The sequence below is a fragment of the Cherax quadricarinatus genome, chromosome 34, assembly GCF_038502225.1.
Source record: "Cherax quadricarinatus isolate ZL_2023a chromosome 34, ASM3850222v1, whole genome shotgun sequence".
Taxonomy (NCBI): domain Eukaryota; kingdom Metazoa; phylum Arthropoda; class Malacostraca; order Decapoda; family Parastacidae; genus Cherax; species Cherax quadricarinatus.
In genome coordinates, this window is record NC_091325.1 from 19,818,336 (window position 1) to 19,824,771 (window position 6,436).

At 47.4% G+C, this 6,436-nt stretch overlaps 1 protein-coding gene across 4 annotated transcripts in view; it reads right to left on the reverse strand.

The window, feature by feature from the left end:
• Positions 1–6,200, reverse strand: part of LOC128686523 (solute carrier family 35 member F5) — a 111,943-nt gene extending 105,743 nt beyond the window's left edge. For 2 of the 4 annotated variants that reach the window (XM_070091215.1, XM_070091213.1), the window contains exon 1: positions 3,893–4,015. The gene's annotated coding sequence lies outside the window, so the exon portion shown is untranslated. Of the gene's footprint in view, positions 1–3,892; positions 4,016–6,025 lie in introns of those variants that run through there. The other 2 variants (XM_070091214.1, XM_070091216.1) reach the window with 2 other exon arrangements.
• Between the last annotated feature and the right edge of the window lie 236 nt (positions 6,201–6,436).

Genomic DNA, 6,436 nt, shown 5'->3' on the forward strand with positions numbered 1-6,436 from the left:
CCATTGCAGACACTGCAAGGCTCCAGACGGACATCAACCAAATCTTTCAGTGGACTGCAGAAAACAATATGAAGTTCAACGATGAGAAATTTCAATTACTCTGATATGGTAAACATGAGGAAATTAAAGCTTCATCAGAGTACAAAACAAATTCCTTCCACAAAAGAGCGAAAAACCAACGTCAAAGACCTGGGAGTGATCATGTCGGAGGATCTCACCTTCAAGGACCATAACATTGTATCAATCGCATCTGCTAGAAAAATGACAGGATGGATAATGAAAACCTTCAAAACTAGGGATGCCAAGCCCATGATGACACTCTTCAGGTCGCTTGTTCTATCTAGGCTGGAATATTGCTGCACACTAACAGCACCTTTCAAGGCAGGTGAAATTACTGACCTAGGAAATGTACAGAGAACCTTCACGGCACGCATAACGGAGATAAAACACCTCAATTACTGGGAACGCTTGAAGTTCCTGAACCTGTATTCCCTGGAACGCAGGCGGGAGAGATACATGATTATATACACCTGGAAAATCCTAGAGAGACTAGTACCGAACTTGCACAAGAAAATCACTCAAAACGAAAGCAAAAGACTCGGCAGAAGATGCAACATCCCCCCAATGAAAAGCAGGGGTGTCACTAGCACGTTAAGAGACAATACAATAAGTGTCAAGGGCCCGAGACTGTTCAGCTGCCTCCCAGCATACATAAGGAGGATTACCAATAGACCCCTGGCTGTCTTCAAGCAGGCATTGGACAAGCACCTAAGTCGGTACCTGACCAGCCGGGCTGTGGCTCGTACGTTGGATTGCGTGCAGCCATCAGTAACAGCCTGGTTGATCAGGGTCTGATCCACCAGGAGGCCCTGTCACAGACCAGGCCGCGGGGGCGTTGACCCCTGTAACTCTCTCCAGGTAAACTCCAGGTATAATGCTTCAATTAACAATTAACTGGGGAAGAGAGTCAAGTCTCAACTATAATATAAATGCTCAGCAGAAGGTTTCCAAACCATTACAAAACCTAACTACAGTATACACTGCCCCAAAAAATACAAAAATTCCATGGCTCACAGAAGGCTTGATAAAGAAATGAAATTCAGATACATGTACAGTGGAACCTCAAAAATCGAACGTATCACATATCAAACGTTTCGAAAATAGGACCATTTTCTCAGACAAACTGTGTCCCTATTATCGAACGTGCCCCTATTTTCGGACCACTGGGTACGAGACCTGTCTGCCGGCCCGCTCTGTCCGCATCCCCGCGCAGGCGCCGTGAGTAGTCTAGCTTTGTTTGTGCTTGACTGAACACTAACCTGCACTATCATTCACACATTTTACAATTATTTCGTTGTGTTTAGTGCTTGTGGGACTGTGAAATAAGCTGCCATGGGCCCAAAGAAACTTGCTAGTGGTACCCCTGTAGTAAAGAAAGTGAGAAACACCATAGAGAAGTATGAGAGTGGTGTGAGACTTGTTGAGCTTGCCAGGATGTATGGGAAAAACAAGTCGACAATCGGTTCTATCCTGTCAAAAAAAGAACAAATCAAGGAAGCTGATGTTCCAAAAGGTGTTAATATAGGGAGTGGATGAGGTGCCTTCTTCAAAGATTAAGGAGATTTGTGCCAAGTGGAATGATGTCCAAATGTTTGTGCAGAAGTACCACCCTGAGCAAGCTGAAACAAGCCATCTTTGCAACAAGTTCAGTGACAGAACCATGTCCCATTTTAGGGAAATGTTAAAGAGGCGACAGAAACAGAGGACTGTGGACAGTTATTTTGTGAGACAGGGGTCCAGTGACTCTCAAGCTGGTCCTAGTGGCATTAAAAGACAGAGAAGGGAAGTAGCCCCAGAGAGGGCTTTACCTGAAGTCCTCATGGAGGGGGATTCTCCTTCCAAACACTAACCCCAACTCCCTCTCTCCTCCTCCCTATCTTCCAGATGCCATCACCAATCTTCAATAAAGGTAAGTAAAAATGTTATTTTATATGTATTACTATACATAATTAAAAACTATAGTATTTGTTGTATGTAAAACTGTAATTAATCTCTATAAAATGTATTTTTTGTGTGAATATTTTTGGGTTTCTGGAACGGATTAATTGTATTTCCATTATTTCTTATGGGAAATATTGCTTCGAATTTCAGACTTTTCGAATTTAGAACTAGCTCCTGGAACGGATTAAGTTCGATTTTTGAGGTTCCACTGTACTGTATATAGGGTTGGTCATTAAAATATGCCAGCCACCTCTCACACCACAAACACAAAAAAAAGGTCATCCCTTGCACCGTAAAACATTCTTCACCTGTTTTATAAGTGATTAACATACTCTTGAGGGTCCAGTGGTTAACACACTGGCCTACAAGTTTTAAGACTCACCTGTCATGGGTATAAACCTCACCCATTCTATGATTTGATATTATATTCATGGGGAAGCACTAAACCCCTAAAGATCATACTAGACATTATTAACAAAGATGGTTAGTAACCCAGGATAACCTAATAAAGCCAGTCATACAATTATCAAAATGCTGCCTGAAATACTGTGCATTCTATGGGCCTTCTAATTACTTTATATTTTGTAAATTCAGTGGTTGGAAATAATCTAAATCTAAAATGAGAATGTTTCCATTGGGGTTCTCTTCCCCAGGATAATATCTTTATTTCTACAAGTACATGTACAAGGTATACAGGCCTAGCTGACATCAATGACATACTACTATATAGAAAACCCTTTGTTATGCAGAACATTTTGGGCAAATTAGGTCAGTTTTGTCCCAAAATAGAGCCCACAACAGTCGACTAACACCCAAGTACCCATTTTACTGATGGGTAAACATGGACAACCGGTGTAAGGAAACATGCCCAGTGTTTCAACCCTTGCTGGGAATTGAACCCAGAGCCTCACTGTGTGAAGTGAGAGCTTTTGCCACAAGGCCACAGGCCACTTACTTATCAAGTGTAAGAAAACATGCCAACTGCTTCCACTCTTCCGGGGATTAAACCTCAGTAGTATTATTATATTCATGGGGGTGGAGTAATAAATAAGCAGGGCACATGGAACATCTGGGAAAATAGGTGTGCCATAATTTGGTCTGCAGCACACTCAGCTCACACAGTAAGCATCCAGGGTTTGATCCCCAGTAAGGGTGGAAACGTTGGGCAAGTTTCTTTACACCTGCTGTCCCTGTTCACTTAGCAGTAAGTAGATACCTGAGTGTTAACTGACTGGTGTGGGTTGCATCCTGGGGGGTGGTATTATATCTTAGGTAAGGTTGGTGCTTTGAAATAAGCTGTTAGATTAATAGTTCTTAGCCTGTAAAACTGATCTGTGAAAAAAGTAAGGGGGAAGTTATACACCCAATTCCTTGGATCAGGAACTCATCATCAGCATCAACTCCTCCATTGAGGGAACAGGAGTTACACAAAGCCTGGGGATGGGAGGGGGGGAAGCAGCAATCAAATATGATCCGAGGAAGAAAAAGCCAGGTCCAAATCCTTGGATTAAGAGCCTTCATCAGTATCAATGAACCTCCATGGAACCAGTGTATGTAGAAACTCCAAAAATAGATATAACACTGAAATATCACTAACAAATGAGGAAGCACACAGTAAGGGACCTGTCATTATATTCGTTATTATTATGTCTTATTATATAAAATAAATTTGCGCATATAGTCTGCAGAAGTGAGTGTCTGAGGCAGCTGGTGAACATACAAGTGTCTGCTGATTATATTAATTCTGTAGTGCTTGTCAGCACACGTCAACACCCTTCTTTACTCTCCCTATATATATATATATTATGGTACCATTATAAAGATTATGGTATCACCATACACCTGATGGTAGTGTATGTAGGGTTGTCATGTAGGAGATATGAGCACTTACCTGGTGAGCTATACGAGTATATTGTAAGAAGGCGGAGACATGTCTGTGTCCTGGACACTGCTGACGCCCGCACCACCCATGTGTACACCTACACCCACCTGTGTACACCCACACCCACCTGTGTACACCTACATCCACCTGTGTACACCCACACCCAGTGTACACCTACACCCACCTGTGTACACCCACACCAACCTGTATACACCAACACCCACCTGTGTACACCCACACCCACCTGTGTACACCCACACCCACCTGTGTACACCCACACCCACCTGTGTACACCTACACCCACCTGTGTACACCCACACCCACCTGTGTACACCCACACCCTCCTGTGTACACCCACACCCACCTGTGTACACCTACACCCACCTGTGTACACCCACACCCACCTGTGTACACCTACACCCACCTGTGTACACCCATACCCACCTGTGTACACCCACACCCACCTGTGTACACCTACACCCACCTGTGTACACCCATACCCACCTGTGTACACCCACACCTACCTGCGTACACCCACACCCACCTGTGTACACCCACACCCACCTGTGTACACCCACACCCACCTGTGTACACCCACACCCACCTGTGTACACCTACACCCACCTGCGTACACCCACACCCACCTGTGTACACCCACACCCACCTGTGTACACCTACACCCACCTGTGTACACCCACACCCACCTGTGTACACCCACACCCACCTGTGTACACCCACACCCTCCTGTGTACACCCACACCCACCTGTGTACACCTACACCCACCTGTGTACACCCACACCCACCTGTGTACACCTACACCCACCTGTGTACACCCATACCCACCTGTGTACACCCACACCTACCTGCGTACACCCACACCCACCTGTGTACACCCACACCCACCTGTGTACACCCACACCCACCTGTGTACACCCACACCCACCTGTGTACACCTACACCCACCTGCGTACACCCACACCCACCTGTGTACACCCACACCCACCTGTGTACACCTACACCCACCTGTGTACACCCACACCCACCTGTGTACACCCACACCCACCTGTGTACACCCACACCCACCTGTGTACACCCACACCCACCTGTGTACACCCACACCCACCTGTGTACACCTACACCCACCTGTGTACACCCATACCCACCTGTGTACACCCACACCTACCTGCGTACACCCACACCCACCTGTGTACACCCACACCCACCTGTGTACACCCACACCCACCTGTGTACACCCACACCCACCTGTGTACACCTACACCCACCTGCGTACACCCACACCCACCTGTGTACACCCACACCCACCTGTGTACACCTACACCCACCTGTGTACACCCACACCCACCTGTGTACACCCACACCCACCTGTGTACACCCACACCCACCTGTGTACACCTACACCCACCTGTGTACACCCACACCCACCTGTGTACACCTACACCCACCTGTGTACACCCATACCCACCTGTGTACACCCACACCTACCTGCGTACACCCACACCCACCTGTGTACACCCACACCCACCTGTGTACACCCACACCCACCTGTGTACACCTACACCCACCTGCGTACACCCACACCCACCTGTGTACACCCACACCCACCTGTGTACACCTACACCCACCTGTGTACACCCACACCCACCTGTGTACACCCACACCCACCTGTGTACACCCACACCCTCCTGTGTACACCCACACCCACCTGTGTACACCTACACCCACCTGTGTACACCCACACCCACCAGTGTACACACACACCCACCTGTGTACACCTACACCCACCTGTGTACACCCACACCCACCTGTGTACACCCACACCCACCTGTGTACACCTACACCCACCTGTGTACACCCACACCCACCTGTGTACACCTACACCCACCTGTGTACACCCATACCCACCTGTGTACACCCACCTACCTGCGTACACCCACACCCACCTGTGTACACCCACACCCACCTGTGTACACCTACACCCACCTGCGTACACCCACACCCACCTGTGTACACCCACACCCACCTGTGTACACCTACACCCACCTGTGTACACCCACACCCACCTGTGTACACCCACACCCACCTGTGTACACCCACACCCACCTGTGTACACCCACACCCACCTGTGTACACCCATGGATGATACGGTGACTGACGACGAGGTCAAAATAGATGGTTACAATATAATACGCTTAGATAGGAACACCCCTCAGGGAAGGTTCCTTGATGTTGGTGAGGGGCTCTCGATTTAGGGAATTGGATCTGTGCTCCAGTTCCCCGAATTAAGCCTGAATGCCTTCCACATCCCTCCCAGGCGCTGTATAATCCTACGGGTTTAGCGCTTCCCCTTGATTATAATAATAATAATAATTAGATAGGAACAGAAAGGGTGGTGGAGTATGTGCCTACATTAGAAATGACTTAGCTTACAACCCAAGACCTGATTTAAATAACAATAAACTGGAGATTCTATGGTTTGAAGTGCTGCTTCCTAAGACCAAACCCATCTTAGTAGGAACTAGTTACCCTCCTAC